Source organism: Pteronotus mesoamericanus, unplaced genomic scaffold (genome assembly GCF_021234165.1).
Source record: "Pteronotus mesoamericanus isolate MK-2021 breed Mesoamerican mustached bat unplaced genomic scaffold, CSHL_Meso_final contig_116, whole genome shotgun sequence".
NCBI classification, from domain to species: domain Eukaryota; kingdom Metazoa; phylum Chordata; class Mammalia; order Chiroptera; family Mormoopidae; genus Pteronotus; species Pteronotus mesoamericanus.
Genome location: NW_026555027.1, coordinates 25,765,066 through 25,786,104, shown reverse-complemented (window position 1 = coordinate 25,786,104; position 21,039 = coordinate 25,765,066). Strand labels below are relative to the sequence as shown.

At 48.9% G+C, this 21,039-nt stretch overlaps 1 long non-coding RNA gene across 1 annotated transcript; it reads left to right on the top strand.

Annotated features, from left to right (window-relative positions):
• Positions 1-2,034: 2,034 nt before the first annotated feature.
• On the top strand, positions 2,035-20,677 carry LOC129073145 (uncharacterized). Its single transcript, XR_008529415.1, has 6 exons — positions 2,035-2,189; positions 11,223-11,254; positions 13,656-13,700; positions 16,809-16,850; positions 17,172-17,201; positions 20,640-20,677. It is a non-coding gene; the product is annotated as an uncharacterized LOC129073145 (long non-coding RNA).
• The last annotated feature ends 362 nt before the right edge of the window (positions 20,678-21,039 follow it).

Below are 21,039 nucleotides of genomic sequence, written 5' to 3'. Positions count from 1 at the left end.
CATGCCATGCAGGCCTCCTGGAAGTCAAAGGAGAACTTCAGGAAGGAGAGAATGGTCAAGTGAGTGAGTGGCATACGGAAAAGGGTACCTCAGTCTAGCAGCTGCAAGCTCACTGGAGAGTGGGGAGTGGGGTGGGGGGACCATGTCACAAAATTGGTTGAGAAGCGAATGAGGGGGAGGGAAAGGGGGACAGGGCCAGTACCTTCCAAACCAGGGTGTGCAACAGGTGCTGCAAAGGGCCACCTGGGGAGCTTATAAAAAATGTACAATTCCTTAGGATTAATTACACTGTATTGTATTTTGAAAGTTGCTAACAGAGTAGATCTGAAAAGTTCTCATTATAGGAAAAAATTTTAACTGTGTGGTGATGAATGTTAACTAGACTCATTGTGATCATTTCACAATATATGGATATACTGAGTCATTATATATTATATACCAGAAACTATGTTATATGTCAATTATATCTCAAATTTTAAAATATCAGTTCCTAGGACACCTCACCATTTTTTTCCCCCCCAAGAAGGCTGAAGTTGAGAAAAGTTCAATTATGCGCTCAAATTCCTATAGCTAGGAAAGCACAGAGCTGGGATTGGAACTCAGGCTCACCTGGATGCTGAAGTTCTCTTGAGTAAGGCACATACCATCCTGGCTCCCCACAAACCCATGTGGACACAGCCCTCCACTGAGAAAGCAAACAATCATGCTGAAAAATTGGGTGAAAAACAGTGTACAGTGAGGATCGCCAGCAGTCTAAGCAGGGGTTCTGGCACTTTTCTTCAAATTGACATTGCCTGGGATTTTTATTGTATTTTTTTAGATAGAGGGGAAGGCAGGGAGATGGAGAGAGACATCTATGGGTTGCCTCTCACAAGCTCCCAAGCAGGGACCTGGCTTGTGGCCCAGAAAGTGCCCTGACTGAGAATTGAACCTGCGTCCTTTTCGTTTGCAGTCCCACTCTCAATCCACTGAGCCACACCAGCCAGGGCACCTAAGATTTTTTAAAAATACCGATGTCTGCATCCCACTTTACCTATTACTTTAGTCTGGGATAACATTCCAGGCATCCCAATTAAAAAAAAAATTGGTGAGATCATATGGTATTTGTGAAAGACAAGCAAATACCTTATCCTATAAGTGGAACCTAATCAACAAAAGAAATAAGCAAGCAAAATATAACCAGCAACGTTAAAATAAAAAGCAAACTGACAGTAACTAGAGGGGAGATGGGAGAGGGGTAACAGGGGAAAAGAAGGGAAAGGATTGAGGGTGGGAGGTGTGTGGGGAGGGAGGGGCAGAGGGAAGTGGTGGCGGGAAAATGGAGACAACTGTACTTGAACAACAATAAAAAAAATCCCCACCAAAATGCTGTTAAAACTCAGATGCTAAAAATAAATTGTTTAAGTTTTTATGGTGAATACATAAATTAAGAAATAAATACAACATTAGAAGAAGAAAAAAAGAAAAGAACTCCCTGGGTGATTTAATTTGCATCAAAGTTTGGGAACCAGTGGTTTAATCCATCCATCCTTACAGTGTGGGGTGGGGGTGGGGAGTCACACAACTCTTTAATCCAATGAAGGCTGTTGTCCTCATTCTAAACATTTGTATTTAGATAGAAAACCTGGGATTGAATTTCAAGGGGGTTTACAGATCCTAAGAAGCGAATCTGGGAACCCCTTGTGCGGGGGGTTCGTGATCCTCAGTAAAAATCCTCAGATACAGGAGTATCCAACTCCAATCACTGTGACGTGAGCGCCTTGTCCCCTCCAGAACGGCACTGGCCCTTCTCCACAGAAGCCTCGGCGTTATTTCTGCAAACCGAGTTCCCCCAGCGCGACGGTTCTGACCCGCAGCCGCGGCGCGGCGGTAGTGTGTGACCGTGCACGCGCCGTGCGCCAGCGGGCTTGCGTTTCCGTTACGGAGCCGGGGCCGCCTCGCTGCGGCTGCGGCTGCAGATGCGCGCCCAGCGCCCCACCCGCCCAGTCTCCTCCTCCGGCAGCTCTCGCTCCTCTCTTGCTCGTCTTCCTCTTTCTCATCCCCGGCAGCGTGGGCCGCCTCCCGGTGCGCAGGGCAGCCCCTCCTGCAGCCTTGCCGAGCGTGGCGGGCGCCGAGCCCTGGGGGTGTGTGGTGCTCCCTTTTGGCCGCCGAGCGACCATGAGCTGCAGCGAGGTGGCCCCGGAGAGCAGGTGAGCGCGGCCGCAGGACTGGGGGTCGCTGGGAGGTGGGCGGAAGGAGACAGGGCAGAGCGGGGTGAGGGGGGTAGGGCGCTTCTGGGCCCAATATTGCCGCGTGCCGGAGGGGCTTTGCTTTTCTGTAGCACCCGGACACCCTGCCCTTGACCATGCGGAGCGAGGGGGTCCTCTGCTGCCCCGGCATCCCCGGTCCGGGCGCTCAAACAAAGAGCCCTTCGACGGCGGCACCTGCCCCGCGTGGGGTACGGAGCATGGGGAGGCGATGCACCCCCTGCCCGACTACGGCCCCTTGTCCGTGGCCTAGGGCCCGGCGGCCGCACCTGGGTAGGATAGACGGCTCCGGGGTCGCGCGCAGGTGCCGGCGCGGGAGGCGGCGGCGCGCAGCTCCGAAGGCCTGGGTGTCGGGCCGGGAGGCGGGGGCCTACAGGCGGCGCTGCGGCCCGCGCTGCCGCTGCTTTCCCCGAGCTTGGAACCCTGCCGCGCGGCCACGGCCGCAGGTGAGCGTGATTTGTTCACATCCTGGTGCGGGCGGGCAAGAGGTGGGGTGAGGTGGGGTGAGATAGGGTGAGATGGGGCGGGGCGGGGCGGGCGGAGGAGGGTCGCACTGCGGTCCCTCCTTTGCGCTCAGTGGTGGAATCGCGCCCTTCCCGCCTTTGTGGGTGACTTCCCTCCCGAGGCCCGGCTTCTGTCCTCATCTGCCCCCAGCTCTTGGACTTAAGGTCTCCGGAGTCCCTGCGCCCTCTGTACCTGGAGGAGGACTTGGGGCCCTAGGCAGGTGCTTGAGTTTTTTTCTGAACACCGTTGTCACTTTGGCCTCCGACTTTTAAATAGATTGAATGGCGGGCCGGATTAGTTCCCATGCAAAGGTCGCCGCCTTTCCCGTCAGCCCCTCACCCTCCCAAGTAGCACTAACACAATGTTTTCCCCACAGAACTTTTTGCTTGAAGGATTTCTGCTGTTAATGTAAAATTGCCCGTGTCATCAGTGTCCCACAGACCCTTAAAAGCAGCTTTTTGCCTGAGAATGTTTTATTAAGAACTATTTTGGGAAAGCTCTGAGAGTGTTGTGGGCTGTCCCGTCCCTGAGCAGTACCCACCGCCCTCCGCAAAAGCAGGCTTTGACCACTGGAAGTAGTGTTTGGTAGTTGGTGGTGGGTGGTTTGTAAAAGACATCCTTTCAGTAATATCACTGCAGTAGGTGCTAGGAGGAAGGGGCCCAAAGCAGTGCAGGAATGCTCAGCAGAAATTCAGTCTGCAGAGAATTTAGTTTTGGGACAAACTGCAAAACAAAGTTTTATAGGAACAGCTAGAGGAAGAAGAGGATGCCAATGTTAATTAATAGTTTCCCACTTCAGTGTTTCCTAGATCAGTAAACATTTGGCCCAGCCTTTCTCAGGGTGGCAGAATTTTTTTTTCTTTCTTTCCTTGTCCTTTTCTTTAAAACACTGTTGCAATCAGGAAGATAAGCTGTGTCTTTTTTTTTTCCTTGCTGTTAGGAGCATGAATAAAAAGCCACACAGGAACATTAACTGGATTTACTTTGAACATCAAACACACTTCTCAGAAGTGTCACTCAGCAGCAAATCTTGTGAATTATTGTGAAAGAGAACATCTCTAAAGTTTTTCCTTAAAAAATGATACAGAGGAAATGTGAATTGAAATATAGTATGTGAAATTAACACAGCTATTTACACAAACAGAGCTAATCAAACGCTCCAGGCTGCTCAGAATTACCAGCTCTTCCTAGTATTGCTCTTAAGAGGTGGACTCTCTCCACCCCTTCCCATCAAAATTTGTTAGTTCACTGTCCCATCTTTTGGTCTCTTCAGGGAAAATGTTGTTAATGTGCCATAACTGTAAAGCACCCTCCAGATGTTTGCTGCTTTTGCTTGTGATTTTTGGTAGCTGCACAATTACCACACTGATTAGTCATTCCCACATTTTTATTTTTTTTTGCCAGTTAAGCTGCTATTACAGATATCTTAAGTATTGAGGACTAGAGACTCTATCTTATATCTAACTATACAATATCCAGTCATTTATTTGTCCAATGAACTTTTTTTTTTTCCCCAGTGCAAACTGTATGCCAAACTGTGTTGGATGCTGGGGACGTGGAATCCTTGGCTGCGCGCGTGCACACACACACTCATGTGAAGCAGAGCAGTGCAATAAAACTTTTAATTCCATTGTATATCAAATGTTGGCTCAGGGAGGAGAGCAGAGAAGGGATCCCTTCTACTGGGATGAGTTGGAATTCCCCCACCCCAACCCTCGCCCAGCCCGTGCAGCCGCGGCGCAGGTGAGCTCTCCTTGCCCACCCTGGGCACTTAGGATTTCTTTCTCTTCCTGCGTCTTCTTCCTCTTCCGCTCCTTGTCCTCTCACTGCTGGGAATGGTCCTGCTGCCTCCCCTTTCCCTGCCAGTCTAGTTCCAGCCCTTTTCCTTCCTGGCCCCACTTCCCTTTGTAGTACATTAGGCAGAGATCTCGTGGATGGTTACAGGAAGGAAGAAGGGACTAAGTCTAAAACTGCCCCTCCTAATTCCTGCCTACTCACCGCCCTCCCCCGCCCCCCGCCGCTGTGTTTTAGGCCATATCCCCAGTGCAACCGGCCTTTCACTGGGCCCTACTACCTCCAGGGACATCCTCCATATAGAACCATGGCCCACAAAGCTAAAGCCCCAAATACTTTTCCCAAGATGCTGAAAACCCTTCGTGTGTGTGTGTGTGTGTGTGTATACAAATCATACAGAAAACACAAACATCCTAAGTTTACAGCCTAATGAATTGTCACAAACTGAACACATCCATGTAACCACCACCCAGGCTGAGAAATAGAACATGGCACTCTGGAAGTGCCCCTCGTATGCCTTTTACTGTCATATCCCTCCTCCCCTGAGGAACCAGCTATTAGTTTTGCTTGCTTGCTTGTCGACTTTATCCAGATGGAATCACACATTCTATACCCCTTTGTGTCTGGTTTCTCTTGTGCAACACTACAGGTGTGGGAGTCATAGACACAGTTACGTGCAGCAGTTCTGTTCCCATGGCCTACAGTCTTCCGCTATATGACTTCCACATTTTGTTCATCCATTCCGTTCTTGATGAGCATGGTAGCATTTTCCAGCTTTTGGCTTTTACAAGTGATGCAATGAATCCTGTAGCCTTTTCAAACCCAAAGAGCTACCAGTGTGACCTGGTATGACTGAGAAAAAGGGAGAAAGAGGAGCAGGTGGAGGAGCCATCTTGGAGAGCCAGCCCTGTGGATTTCCCATCTTGGCCAGAGCTAAGTACCTTCAGAAGCATCAGAAGCTGTGCTCTCCTTCCGGAAACTGGACGTAGAAGAAAAAAAGCCACAGGATGGCTTCTATGATGGTCATGTTGGTTGGAAGTGGTGATCTTTGGGGTGTTTAGAAAAGAAACTGCCTGCTGATGGGAAGCCAGCTTGGCTCAGGAATTGTCCCTTAAGGGAATTGATGGCTGGCAGCTCAGGGTTCTTACATCTCTCCAACCTGCCCCTCTACCCCCCACCTTCCCCTTGTTTAGTCCCCGATCCACCCCAGGGCCTGGTCCCAGAGCTTCGGCCATGAGGAAGTCCTTCTGTCCTGGCCAGTATGGGGGTGGCTCTGGTGTTGGCTTCCAGAGCTTGATTCGGAATGAAGGCTGTTTCCCTTCAAAGTGTGCTTTTAAAGTTACCTTTCCTCCTGAGAGGGATTTCTCATCTAGTCTACTTCTTGAGCAGGGCGGACTGGCTTGTGGGGCCTGGGGGAGGGAGGTTTTCTTTAGGAAAATGCTTGGGCCTTTGGGACTCACACAGGTGCTGTCTGAACCTGCAGATTGCCAGGGGGTTGCACAGGGTCAGGCCGTCCCTGTGTGTTTCCATGCATGATGTCGAAGATGGCAGATTCTGGGACCTGGGACCTACTGACTTCCTCCCTGCTCTCAAGTTTCAGTTATTCCTGGAGACTGCCCAGCAGACTGAAGGGTTGCCATCAGTTTGGTCACTCAGGGCTTCTCCACTTCTCTGTCCTTCCTCATCTCCTGCCCCACTCCCCCGACCACTCTTGCTCTCCTCCTGTTCCTGGATCTTGATCAGCGTCTTCCTGCCTCAGGCAGGATCCCACCCCATTCCCCCTACTCCCACCCCCAGCGGTTCTTCCTCTCTTGACCGTTCCTGCTTATCCTCTGTGGCTTAGTTTAAATATCACTTCTCCTCCCCGTTTTCTCAGCCTTCACTGGGTTCTCTCGTCCTCCCGCAAAGCACTTTCTGTTTCACATACAGGAAGAGTCTTCCCCATCAGGCTGACCGTTTCTCTGGTAGTTCTCGACGGCCTAGACCCAGTTGCTTTGTTCACTGGTGCCTAGCATGCAATTCATACGTGTTTGTGAAATGAATTGATAACGGGAGCCAAGAGCCTGAGACGAGTTGTAAGATTACCTCTGCTTGTAACCTGCTCTGTGGTCTTGGGTGTTCAGTCACTTGACCTCCCCCCGAGTCCCATCTGCCCCTCTGTAAAATAATTAACTAGACTTGGAGGATCTTGTAGGTCCCTTGTAGGTTTCACACTTTTCTGACACAATCCTGTTGGGGGTATGGTTGTACTCTGAAAATGCAAGGTGGCCTTAGCATCATAGTTTAACTCGCCTTGCAGTTAATGTGCTTGTGTTCTTAGCATAAGAGCTCAGTCCTTCCCGGTTCATCGTAGCCTGTTCTGAGCTAATACTAGAGCTTACATTTGTTTTTATTTTGCTTTTCCTGCATCATACATTTTCTGATTTGCCATCCATTAGTGTGCCTCCTGGGGACAAGGTTCATGTGTCATATGTATTACTTTTATGTCCCCTTCTATGTAGAATAGCACCTGCTCTGTGGTAAATAGTTAGGTGTTTGTTAGTTTGAGCTTATGAAAAAGATCTGTATTATAAAGAACATTACTTTCGTTAACATTATGCTCTGGGAAGTACAACTACTTGGTGATTATATAGATTAACTCTAGTTTGTGACTAATATAAAGACACTCTTTTTCACTTTCTTGAACTCATTTACTACTTATGGCTTATTTCCTAGAGGATGGATAGGGGCTAAAAGAAGTAAGACATTACTTGGTTTAATTCTGGTGAAGTTAATTAAAGGAGGATTTGGGGCTTATTATGATTTAATTATGCTTGATAACTTTATATTAGTTATTGTAATGTAACTGTAGTTGAGAGTTACCTTCACAGGCAGTAGGAGCCTTAGGAAGAGAGACTGGTAAGTGTTTTGCTCTTATAAAATGTACTGGCAAAGCTTGGGCATTGCAATCAGATGGACTGGCATTTTGGATATGTTCCCCAAGATGTCTGGGCCTTATTTCCTCATCTGTAAAATGGGAATAATATTGGTTCACCAGAAAGATTGTTGTGATGAGCTAATTGATACAAGCCAAGTCCTTGGCTTAGTTTCAGGCACACGGTAAACATTAAATAAATACTGGCTACGATCATGGTACGGCTTCGTTTTTACTTTAGGCATTGTTAAAAGTCTTTAACTGGAGAATTATTATTTACTGAGCCAGATTTGTGTGAACTCATGCTGACACCCAATGCCAGCCCGTCTGGGCTGTGCAAAATTAAGCCGTGGTGCAGAGATGGGCAGAAAGGCCCCCTCAGAGAGCAGGGTTTCGGAATCCTCGTTCCAGCTCCCTGCTTCACCAGCCCGTGTGGGTTTGGCGGCCTGACGCGACAGCTGTGAGAGCCGGTGTCCGCGTCCGCACGTGGGCACGGCAGTGCTTGCCTTGCATTCCGGCAGTTACGGGGAGGAGCACACAGTGCACACAGTGGGTTTGAAAGTGCTTTGGGAGCACTAACATCCTCTGTATATGCAAGGGTTTGGTTTTGCTCCAGGTTTCATTTTGCTGCAGCCATGACTAAATTCCAACCATGATTTTTTTTGTCTGTTTTACTCATTTGCACCTATTCTAATATAATCCGCATTTTTTCAAGAAACATGCAATAAATTCCCTCACTTAATATTACCCCCTTGAAGTCTTAAGCTTGTTCTTTAAGTCCTGTCGTAGCTCAGAGGTTTTGCTGTGCGGGGGTGCAGGGTCCCCTCCTCCCCCACCTCCTGCTAAGGGAAAGGCACAATAAGGCGGGGCTTGGACGCTGATAGGCATGGAGTTACACCTCCTAACAGTGACTGAGTCCTGATCAAAATGAAGGAGTGGCAAGGTCCCCGTGGGCCCTGCAGGGCCTGCTTCCTCTGCTTGGCTGTATGAGGGGGCGGGGAGGCCAGGCCGCCTGTGGGCAGGCTCCTCCTCATCGGGGCTGAGCCCGCTCCCCTGCGCTGTTGGGGGTTTTGTGCAGAGAGCTGGCCATCTACGTGGCAGCCTCACTAATCCTGTTTCGTAAGCCACTTACCGTTGTCTGCTTCATGGAGAAAATAAACGTTTAGTACAGAGGTTTTTGGGCTTCAGCAGAAGGTGTAATATCTAAGCAGGTGTATACATGTCTGGAAATAGAGATAAGCAGCTGTAGAAAGGGGATTATGAAAGTGCCAGTTAACAGAAAAATGGTCTTTTGTCATTGAGGGCACAGCAGTGGGTTTTAAGCAGACCTGTTTTGTAAAATAAGAATGGCTAACTCTCAATCCATGTTCTCATAATTACGTTAAAATTGAAAGGCATGGTAACTGCATTATAAAAGGTATGAGTCCAGAGGAAAAAAAGATGTCATGGTTGATTGGTTCTTTTATGCATTTCATCGGGAACCATGTTTTATCCTTTTTCAGTTTCTTGAAGCATTTCCCAATTTCAGGTTCACTGACACTGTCTGACCTTTTGAATGAGTTTAGGATTAAAAAACAAGGATTTAGCTCTGAAAATGAGAATACATAAACTTCTTAAAATCACGAAACTGGGGAAATACCATATACTGGGAAAGTTTACCAGTATAGTATCTTGAGTCAAGGAGGCTTACAAAATCTGGAGGTTCCCTACTAAGGTAGCGAAGAAGGGAAAGAGTAAGCGCTTTGCAACTTTTGCTGTTTTCTTCCTCGGTTTACTTTTACTAAACTGAGGACAGAATCGGGATTTGGGGGTGAAGTGGGGAGTGAGGGAATACATGGTACCGGCAAGTACGTGGCCTTTGAGGTCGCAATGGCTTAGGATCAAAGACATCCTTTGTCAGTTTATTAGCTGTGTGACTTGAGGAATTCCATTAGTGTCTCTGAGCCTCAGTCTCTGCATTTGCAATAGCCTTCATAGGCTTATTGAGGTGATTAAATGAGAAAATAAAGCTTTTCAACACCCATAAGTGCAGATAACACCATTGTTGTTTTCTTCCTGCCTTTTTATTTATTCATCAAAGATTCTGATTCAGTGGGCCCAGAAAAACCATGTATAGTGGGCATCCAATAATAGGGTTCTGATGGTCCTCAGACCACATCTTGAGAAATGCTGTTCTTAAAGGGTGAGTAGCAGTTTGGGCATCAAGGGGGAGGGCAGGGCTGGCACTTGTGTGCACACACAACTCCGGGGGGTACCCCAGCATCACAGCACATGTCCACGGAGCCCCCAGTGTTGGGATGCATGATCTGCTAGGCTACCGGCAGTGGCCCTGGGGGGCTTTGTAGAGTAGTGTGTGTGTGTGTGTGTGTGTGAGAGAGAGAGAGAGAGAGAGAGAGAGAATGAGTGTGTATGATATGCGGGGTGTACTTGGGACAAAGATCTTCCCCTCTGAGGGAGCAGGCAGGGAGGGAGATGAGGGAGCAGTGTGGAGGTCCTTGCATGCTGTGCCAAGGCACTTAGGCTTTAGCCAGGAAGCAGTGAGAAGCCACCAAAGGGTATAAGCAAAGCCATGATTACACCGTGCCAAAGGTCACATGAGGGCTGAGCTGAGAGAGAGAGACACAGGCATGTGTGATGATTAAGAGGAAATTATAATCAACCAACCAGGTGAGAGCCAATGGGAGAGGGAGAGGAGAGAGAGCGCTTGAAGAGGCAGGAACAGTGCATGTTGAGGTGGGGACAGATATGAGAGGTGTGCAGGACGCAGCTCAGTGACCCCCGGTTCCAGGCCTCTGGACCTCAGAGAAGAGACCTGGGAAGGAGGAAAGATCTGGGATCTGAAGCGTTGACATGAAGGTGAGCACCGTGGCAGTGAGGAGCAGTAAGAGAACGATGCACAGTGTGATTTTGGGTCATGTCAGTCCCCAGGAGGCTGGGGCCAAGGGAGCCAGGAGATGGAGCATGTGGAGAGAAGAGAGTCCCTTGAGACAGGGGAGTTGGGAACAGACCAAGTGAGAGGGGGCTGGAAGCCATGGAGGAGCCCCGAGGGGGGAGAGAGAGAGAGGCCACAAGCGCATTGGGCCTGCCGGGCAACTGTCATTGGTGGCTCTAGCTAGAGTGGTTTGGGTTGCCTGGGAGAGCAGAAGCCAGACGGCTTTGAGTCTGGGCAAGAATGGAGAGGGGGAACGTGGGAGGAGTTCTTCTGTGAAACTGGCTCGAGAAGGGCAGAGGGGATTCAGGCAGTGCTGAGGAAGGCACACCGGCCAGGCGCGGGGCGGCTCAGTTCCAGGGGAGCTCTCTGAGCCCTCCGTCTCTCAGGCGTGCTGCTGCTGAGGGGAGAGGCCAGAGAAGCAGAATGAGCAGGCCTGGGAGAGAAGGGGGACCTGGGCAAGGCTCTCAGAGGGCGCCAGGTGGAGGGGCTGTGGGCCAGTGCGGGATGGGCAATCGGGATCGTGTTACTGGGGGCAGGACCCAGGAAGGCCGACAGGCAAGGCTGTGAACCAGGGATTGTGTGCTGGCTGCTCCTGGAGGTGTCCCAGGACAGAGAGTTCAAGGGCACGCTTTATAAGCTCCCTGTACCTGCGCCGTTTGGAGTCAGGCCATGGAGGCTGAGGGGGCAGGGAGAGAATTGTGGGGTCGGGGGAGTTCTTTAGTCTGCAGCATTCCTGGAGAAACAGAATACAATGATTATGTTGAAGGTTTTCATAAGTATCATGTATAAAATTAGTATCAGTTTCTAAAACTGTTTTTCTTTTCTTATCTAGTGATGATCCCATTGCCTCTTCAGGAGAAAAAGGTATGGTACTCTTAGTTATTATTGAAAAACTATATGAAATATTTGCAGTTTTAGAAAATGATTTCTCCATTAACTTACTGGTTGCAATTGCTTTGTTACATTCATGCATTCACTGACTTGTGAAATGTGTTAAAATGATCATTAGGTTAGGATGATGGGATATAACTTTTTTTAGACTTAATTAAGATTCTTTTTCACCAGATATTTTAAAAGGTGAACTGTAAAGGATTTGGGCCTTTGTAACTTTTCACAACTTGGTAATAGAATGTAAATGCTCTTATATCTCCTTCCTCTTAAACTCAGGGTCTAATGTTTTTAACTTTATTTTAAGTTAATAAGTTTAGTGAAGTGTTATTATTAACTGAATTCTATCAATTTTCCGTCCATAAAAACTAGGCGTCATCTTTAATACTTGAGTGTGATCATCAGTTTTATATACTTCACGAAAATAGCAATGCAATTCTCTGCCTGGCCCTGGGTCAAATAAAATCTCTCGTATTAAAGGAATAAACTGGGTCTGCATCTAGGTTCTGCGTGGGACTGCTGCTGGTCATGTCCTCTTTTTGACCAGAGCTGCTTGTTTGGAAAGTCTGTAAACTGTGTGTGGGGCTCTGTGTCTGGCTTTCGCCCATTCTCCTTGTCCCTCGCTGTGTGGCCGAGCCATTCTGGAGGGTGGCTCTGAGGCCACGTTAGGCGGGATTCTGAGTCGCTTGACTCACTTGACGGCGGGCTGCCTTGGACGCCCTCTTAGCCTACCATTGGGCCATCCTTTGCAAGTTCTGTTTCCCTCTTGGAGTTCATTTTTTTCAGTGTGGAATAATAAGCTGCCTCATAAAAGTATCCTGATTACAATCTAAGACAGGATTCTGTCATGTTTGGCCGGCACATGCAGGGCGTGGGGGTGCCGTGCCTCTCTCACGCCTGCGGTCGGACCTGGTGGGCTTTGCGGCTGCACGCTGCTGGCCTGGACCTCCCACCGCAGTAAGCCCACCCCTCGCTTTGCTTTCGCCCCTCTTTCTCTCTGCCTGAGCTTCCTCTCCCTTCCCTTGCATTTCACCTCTAACACTTGTTTCAGCTCAACCAGATTCATGAACTTGTGCTGAAGCCCTCGTCTTCAGTGATCAGTCTCAGTTTCTCCCTTGGACCAGCAAAATACGGCCTAATTTCGTCTTGTATTGTTGTGACTTCTTGTAGTGATTTGTCTAATACACAGCTTCTCCTTGCCCTCACAACTGCATTACCCCATACGCTGCTTTCTGGGGCATGGATTTTCTCCTAATTCCTGCCGCGTGCCCGTCACACAGTAGTAGACACTAAGTCAATGTTTATAAAATTGAGGGAACAGTAGTTTCTGGCCAGACCCAGAGCAATGAGTCAACCAGTAATGAAGCCCCGGCCGTTCACCAGCCCAGTGTGGATGGATGTCCCAGGTACGAGGGAGATGGAAGACGGCTCGGTCCTGTTCTTTGGGGCAGCCTCATGGAGCATGGCATAAATAGAGACCCAGGGCGTGGTAACTAAGGAGCAGTCCTTCCCTACACAGAAATGTTCTCGCTTTATTTAACGTCGGAGGTAACTTCTGCAACCCTATCCTTCCCCGTCATCTGTAGCAGCTTCATTCCCGTGCCCACTCACCCTGGCCTAGACTCTCTTCACCTCACACCTGGGTGTCTGCTGTGGCATCTCAATGTGAGGCCCTCTGGAGTCTAACCCATCCTGGACATCAGTCAGTGCCTGCCAGTTGCTGTGAACATCTTGGGGACCACCGAGGCCCATTCCAGTTTGAAGCTCTTATGTCACCTATGTCTTCATGTCTTTCTCTGTCGGAGAACAATCAGGGATGCCACTTCTTCCTGATTGCACTCATGGCTTTCCCTGGTCTGGTCTCAACATAGTCCTGCCAACTTCAGAGTCTTAGCTTCAACCCGTTCGTGTTTGCCTGGTGTTGGAAGCAGCATTGTCTGCCCTTCAGTTACAAAATCTTGCAACCAGGTGCTTTTCTTTTTTCTGGTGTCAAGTTACTTAATTGCCAGGGATGTTTTTAGGGTGCTGCTGAGCCGATCAAAGAACCAATGCAGCTATTTTGGCACAAAATTCAGACTTTATCAAAGAAACAACCAAATGTAAATCTAAATCTCGTTTGTTGGCTTTCTGTTCTCCCTCTACTGGAAAAGACTTAAGGTTTCTTGATATAAATCTTTTTTCCCCCCCCTGAGTATAGGGTGTCATTTGCATTAATTTGACATGCAGGGCTGCTGTGGGTCTGAAGAGGTGATTTAATTTATAGCAGAGGGTGTTTCTATTATTGTTGGTTTAGTGGCTTTTACTAAAGAAGAACATAATGTTTTAGTTTATGCTTGTTTTTACACTCTGAAACGTTTATTTCTTTCTCATCATTTAGATTGCCCCAGCTCCAACCTAGATACTTCAAAGGACTCTGAATCAGGTAAGGGATATGATTAATATTGGTAAATGCCCCAGTGAAATTTTTATAAAATAACCAACGCGTAGTATGAAAAATTAAAGTTTATTTTTCTAATTCATGTCAAACAATCTGAGTGAAAAGTAGGGACTTCTGTCTTTGTACTTGAAAGAGCTGACTACATTTTAAAGTTTTATGATTACCTGTTCTCATGAAATTAACCACTTTAAAGTTTGGTAATAAAGCTGTACTTAGCGAAACTGAGAATTTTTCTGATGAAGCATTAGGTCATTTTAGACTGGCCGCTCTAACCTAGTACAGGGTCTTCTGTGAGCCCACCTGGGTGGTGGATGCTTGGCTGGGGTAGCCTGGGAGGCTTCCCAGAGGAGGTGGTAAATTGGGGTAACAGGGCAGAAGCGGGGAAGAATTGCCTTCATTGAGGAGACTTGCAGGTGCGAAGGCCCAGAGGTGGTAAAGTGTAGAGCGCTGCTTCCGGAGCCGGGAGTGGGTCACATGACTGGAATCCGAGAGCAAAGGCCCTGCCCCCCCAAGCTCGTCCTTGCACAAATATGGGGAGGGTTTACCTAGTGCTTTGGGGTAACAGGGTTGGCCAGTGTCGGTCATAGAAGTTTAGGAATGAATGTGACCCATTAATGAAAATAGCTAAAAAAGCACCTGTTGTGTGCCAGGTGCAGAGAGCGCAGAGAGAACTAGGAGTCCGAGGACCAGGGCCAGTGGTCAGGTGGACTGAAGGTGGCCCCAGAGTCACACACCCCCTTCCCCCCAAGGGCACTCTGTCTCCTGGGCACCTGGGGCAGATAGTGGCCTCCCCAGAGGCTTTGGTCCAGGCAGAATTACATAGGTGTCACTCACAGAGGGAACCAGCAGACCAAAGAGGGGACTCGGAGGGTCTGCCTGGCACTTTAAAACTGGGCCAAGCACTTGTCCATGCACAGAGGCGCTCACTCCTAGAGTAGCTGAGTGGGGGGCTGGGTTGGGGAGTGAAGGTGGACAGGTGGCCTCCGTCCTCCAGGGCTTACAGACCAGCAGGTGAAGAAGCAGCCGCTGTTTGGCGGTGGGAGAAATGCCACAGGCTGGACCACAGAGGAGGCACAGCTAACCTGGCAGGGCGGAGAGAGACTGTGCAGAAGTGACACTTGGGCTGGGTCTCTGTGGGTACCCAGGGGCCTTGCAGGCGGGGTCTGGGGAAAAGGTTTCCAGGCAGCAGGAAGGCGTCTCTGCAGGTGTGGCGGAAGAAGTGGCGATCAGCCGGGGTGCGAGTTGGGGAACAGGGCTCGGCTGACATGGGGCGATTCTAGGCCAGCGGTTCTCAACCCTGGCTGCATTGGAATCAGCAGGGGGCCTTAAAGAAAGTACTGTTGTGTGGGCCTCACCGCACACCAGCTAAATCAGAGCCTCTGAGAAGGACAGAGGCCCAGGCACGGCTGTGTTTAGAGAGCTCCCCGGAGACTCCCACGTTCAGCCAAGGCTGAGAACCACTGCCCTGTGCTGCCAGCCCTGGAGCACAGGGCCCTGGCCTGTCACCTTGCTTTCCCACCACGGGTCCCTACACAGCGACTGCTTCCTGCTCTCTCAGGTATCCGCTCGTACACGAGCCTCCCCCTGCTCCCTTTCCCCCACCACAACCAACCAGTCTCCACCTCCTGGGGGCTGAGCTGCCTAAAGAATAATAAGCATGCTTGTAAGTGTAACCACGTGGTTAAGAATTGGAAGCTTGGGGTCAGACTGCCTGAGTTGAAGTCCTTGCTCCAGATTTCCTGGGGGAGGGGGTGACTGTCGCGGTCTCGCATTGACGGCCCCAGCTTTTACCTCATCGGGCGGTTCTGAGACTAATGTGTAAATATGTGTAAAGCACTGTCGCAAACATATGTAGAACACATAGCTATATATGTAAAATGAGTAAATAAGCCTAAATGAGTAAATATGTGTACAGTGTGTGGCACATAGTTAACACTCAAAAAAGGCTTCAATGAGCTGCTCTTATTATTCTCATGATTCTCAAATCTTTTCCTTCCTCCACGTACCTATTGCCAGTCCTTGGTCTTGTCCGTAGTTCTGAGTGGCGAGGGAAGATTGGGGAATAATGCTGATAGCTTTCCATGTGATTGCTCATTGGCTCCTGGTCCTGAGTGTGGGATGAGGCTGCCTCAGGAGGACTCACCCACCTGTTCTGGAATGTGACAGTCTGTCCCTCTTCAAGAGATGGCACCAGGCATGGGGTGAAGGAGACACTACGGCCACCTACCCCCGACAACCCCCAAGCCCATTCCATGACTTCCCTCTTTTGCATGGAAGTCCACCTCCTTCTAAGCCCCTGTTTGTTTAGGTGAGGCCCAGGGTGGCCCTGGAGGGGGAGGTGGATTCACAGATTGGGGGTAGGTGGAATGCCCTCCTGCCAGGGCTCTCAGTGGAAAGGAGGCCAGGGGTGGGGGTGGGGCCAGAGACATGGGTAGTTGGGGGTGGAAGGTGGAGAGGAGCCCAGAGGCAAGTGGAGGGCACTCAGAGAGGCCGGGGGGCCGGGGGGAGTGGAGGGCTGCCTGGGCAGGACGCGGGCCTTGGGAGCCTGGGGGTGAGCGGGCCTTTGGGGGCAGCAGGGAGACTAGCCCACCCGAGCTGTCTGGTTGTGGCGGGCAGAGGCGCTGCACCTGGGTGAGGGAGTGAAGGGGGCATTCTTGGGAACCGCTGCTTTCAGTCGTAGTTGAACAACGTGGACTAAGTTTGCCCTGCGCTTCAGTGAAGTGGCATCTGTACTCCAGGGTTCTGTGCTGTTATTTCATTGAACTTGTGCCTAGGAACCTTGTTCAAGTGCAGGGGCAAGACGGGAAGCAGCAGGGGCAGGTCAGGGCTGGGTAGGACATTTTATTGGGTAACAGCTACGTAAAATGATTGCAGGCAGAGTGTGAACTGAGATCATAGTTAAATGGCTAAAGTTTATTTTATCCATTTCCAAAGAAGAACAAGCCCCTTTTATGTGAACCAGACTAGTTTTGGACTTGGGAGCTGACTCAAAGAAGAAATTAGTTGAATTTTGGTTCTATTTTATAATATGTATAATTAAAGTAGTTCCTACTTCTTACTCGTCGTGTGCTTCTGGCATATGCTTTTATTTAGGAGAGGACAGCAGTTCCGAGAGCACCTCTGAAAGTGACTCTGGTAAGTGATATATATCTCTGTTTCTTTAATTCAAACAAAACATACAAATGTTGATCTTTATTTTAAAGTAATGCACATATCACTTATTACTTGAAGACTTACTAATTTCTAGTATGTAGCATGGTTGTGTAAAGTACTGAAAAAGTCCTTACATGGGAATTAATTCTAGTTGGCAAGCAAAGAGGCAAAACAGGATGAGCTCAAGAAGAAAGACAGGAAATTGTTGCCATTGATGAAAAGCAAACATTTTACCTATTCTCCCATGAGCCTGTGTTTTCTTAGTTGTCACGAATCTGACTTAGACCCTTTTTTATTTTATAGATAATGAGGAGCCAGAAACAGAAAAAACAAGTGAGTATATCCTTCCTCTGAATTTCATCTTTTGTTGTTGAAAGGAAGAAAGAGAAGGTTAGTCTTTGGGATTAAACTGCAAGTTGCTTGTTCACGATCTTTTTCTGTGCACAACTGAGTTAAACACTAGGCAGCTTCTACACATTCTGAAAATTTGAACTCACCACACTTGGAATACGGGGCTGTGTTCCCTGCCCTGATACTAAGTCTCTGCATGTGAGGTTCCGCTCTCACAGTTTCCTTAAGGAGAGAAGATTGAGAGACCAAATCCAATATGCAGTGCGACCGCAATCGGTGCTGGCTTCCTTCCGTGGCCGCTGGTCGCAGATTATCGCAGTGTAAACAGCTTGCTGCTGGAAATGTTGTATCATTTGTGGTTTAAAGTTTTTGGCTTGCTGTTCTGGCTATTTGTGAGCAACTTGAGTATGAAACCACTTTTAAGGACATAGATTCTAAATATAAAATATGGTTTGCGTCTAAAGTTTTGTAAGTGACTTAAGTTTATATTTTAGCTGATTTGATTATACTGTAGGATTTTGTCCCAGTTCTTAGAATATGATCTGCCCATGAACACAGATACTATACAAGGCAGTTGGAGGGCTTCTTCGTTACACTTCAGATAAATAAAGCCTCTTCACTCAGAAGTCTTTCTGTATTTAATTCGCTCTGCAGTTTCCCAGTGGGAACCTCTGAAGGCAGTTGTAAGCTCCTTGCAATTCTGTTATGTATTGATAAGAACCTGTACTTACCATATTTTGTCATGTATAATGCATACTTTTTTGCCCACATTTTTGAGGTGAAAAATAAGGATGCGCATTATACATGGGGTAGTAGCCATTAAAATTTCTTGTCCCTCATATATCTGTTGTTGTGATTTGTAATTATTTGTTACACAAAATTTTGTGTACCATAATATGTTAAAAAATAAATGCTAAAATGCCTGTATAATACAAAAAACCCCCAAGTATCTAAATATAAATAAACAAAAAATTGAATTAAAAAATTAAAACAAAGGTTTTTTTTTTTTTCCCCCTGAGCATGGGCCAAAAATGTGGCTGTGCATATGCCTGGGAGCTCATTATACACAGCGAAATATGGTGTCTCTGTATTACCCTTGTGCGGTGCATGTAACATTCTGATACCCATAAGGAAAACGTGAACCAGCCCTCCCCCTCCCAGTCCTCTGTATACATAATGGCTTATCTCATCCTTCAAAATGTGGTCCAAAGTCCAGCCTTCATAGATTGGATTAGGGCAGAAATTAAAGTAGAAAGCTGTGTATAGGGGTCACGTCTTTGTTGCCCTTGGCTACTGACTGGGCAAAAGGCCCTGAGGACCCAGAGTCCCGAGGCAGGACTTCTGTGGTCTGGCAGCCAGATCTGGGCCATGGCAGGCAACCCCCATGGAAGGCATTTGGAGTCAGTGAAGCTCAAGATAGGCTCAGAATTGGGTGGCAGGCTGGGGTCAGCGTGGCCTGACAGGGCGTGTGCGGGGGTGGGGTCCTATGGCTGGGTTAGACACCCGGATGTCCTTTGGCAGTGAAAGTGCTCTGACATCTTCTGTGGGCAGAAGATGCTTGCTCTTAGAGCCCCAGGTTTATGCAAAGGGCCCTGCCTTCTTTCTGGGGTTACTCTTCGTGAAAAGGCCCTCCACACTGGTCAGATGGAGGGGGAGGCGGGCCGCCCCTGGGATGCTTGCTCCTGTGCGTGGCCGGCACTGGGGCCCACCCATCTTCCTCGGGATTGGATGTGCCCCTACTCACAGGCTCGAGCTCTGAGATCTCCATCAGAGTCATGGAGATTGAAGAGAAGCTGTGGCTTATAGTTTGGGGAGAATTGCATCAATTTCTCTGCTTTGGCCAGGAAGACCTGGTCAAAGTCTGCGTTTTTGCCTGCTGCTTAGGATTCTCTCGCCTCTTTTCCTGCCTTTGCTCCCAAGGCAAAGAGCCAGGCAGGAAAACACGGGCTGTGGATGGACTACAGTGGAGATGCCATGCCATTCAATAACTTAGAATTTAATGATCCTTTAAGGACAGTGGCTGAGGAAATCTGGTTGGCGGGTTGTGTTGGGCAGGACTTGGGTCAGTATTTCAGAACCTTTTCATCTACAGTACCCTGAGTCCGGGATCCGAATACTTTCAGTCCCCTTTTGCTGTGCATTTTAATGCTGTGTTTTGAAGTTGGTTCTCTCTTGCAGCCCCGCTCCCTGGCCCCGGACGGCTCTGCTAGTCTAGAGATTGGGCAGCTTGTGTGAATGGCCGGAGCTCCGCCCTAGGGGAGGGACCGCACCTCCCGGGCACTGGTGGTAGATGGCACAGGACCTTACACACGTGTGGAGGAGTGCCTGTGCTTCCCCTGGGGGACCATCCCAGAGGTTGCCCAGACCTTTAAAGTACGAAACCAAGCATTTGACCCCAGGTGACAAGGTTGTTGTCTGCTTTAGAATCCTTCAGTTTTTCAATGATTCCTACTCATCACCATAGCGAATAATAGTTAATAATAGGTAGCACACACTGAGGGCTTGCTAAGGGCTCCCTACTTGTGATTAATTTTCCTAACTTTGTGGGAGTGGTATTACTTTAACCCCCACTGAACAGGTGAGGAATGAGTGAGGCGTGGAGAGACTTAGTTACAGAACTGGAGAGCCCAAGGTCAGGCCCCAAGTGGCCAGTGTAGGTAACAGGAAAATTCAGCGCTGTTCCCTTTCGTAGCATATTTTTTGGATTATGTAATTCTGGTCATCCAGAAAACAGTCATTGAGCACTTACCAGGCCCTAGAGATACAGTCCTCAGGAAGCTTACGTTCCAGTGGGGAGAGAGCCAGGAAGCAGAAATGCTAAACTGTAGGCCACCAGTGTGGGGAGGGGGCAGTGCTGAAGGAAAATAAAGGGGGAAGAGGGAGCGGGTCAGCCGGGCCCTGTTCTAGAGGGGTCAGCAGGAAAGCCTCTCAGCTAAGATGGCTCTTGAGCAGAGACCTCAAGGATGTGAGGGGGCGAGCACCGTGGATATTTGAGGGAGGAGATGGGAAGTGCGAAGGCCCTGAGTCAGGGCCGGGAGAAGTGGCCGGGAGTGGTTGGAGGGCAGTTAGTGCGGGGAGGTGGGGGGGCCCTGGGTCCTGTGGGGCCTGGAGCCCCACGGAAGGAGTCCACATTCTGAGTCAGAGCCTGCAAACAATGCCTCAACTCAGATTCCAGTTTGTGCCTGAAATCAGATGTCACTCCCATTTTCACGTCCTCTCTCTCTAACTCTGTAATACCCTGGAGGGCTGGTGCCAGCCAAGCCTTATCTTGGGGATAATGACTCCAGCTTAGTTCCCGACTCCGGGTCAGCCCTCAGTAGGGGCTGCAGCGCTCCACTCGAGAAGCTGGACTGGGTGAGGCGCGGCTAATGAGGGATCGTTCACGGGCACCTGTGTCCTAAGCCCTTCTTATTTCCACAGATGAGGAACTGGGAGAGTCTTCCGCCGAGGGCCCTTCCTCTCAGGGTAAGAGCGAGGCAGTGCGCTCGCCCTCCTGTTTTGTCCGATTCACCCCTCTCCCCATGCGGTGCTGTTAGAGGAGAACCTGAGGGTCAGTTTGAAGGATGAGGAGAGCCGTGGCTGCTGTATTAAAACATTGGATAAAAAATTATTGGCCAAAATGGGGCAGTTTGAAATTTGAGTCACATTCAACTTACTTTCATGCATTAGACCTACAGTGGGATTCACAAATATGATAACATGTCATGTGCCATTGAATTGACTCATGGAGATGTTTAAATATAAGTGTAAAGTTCCTATTGGTAGTGAAGCTGAAGGTGTGTGTTTAAGTAGTAGGTGACTTACCCTGTGATTGACTTGT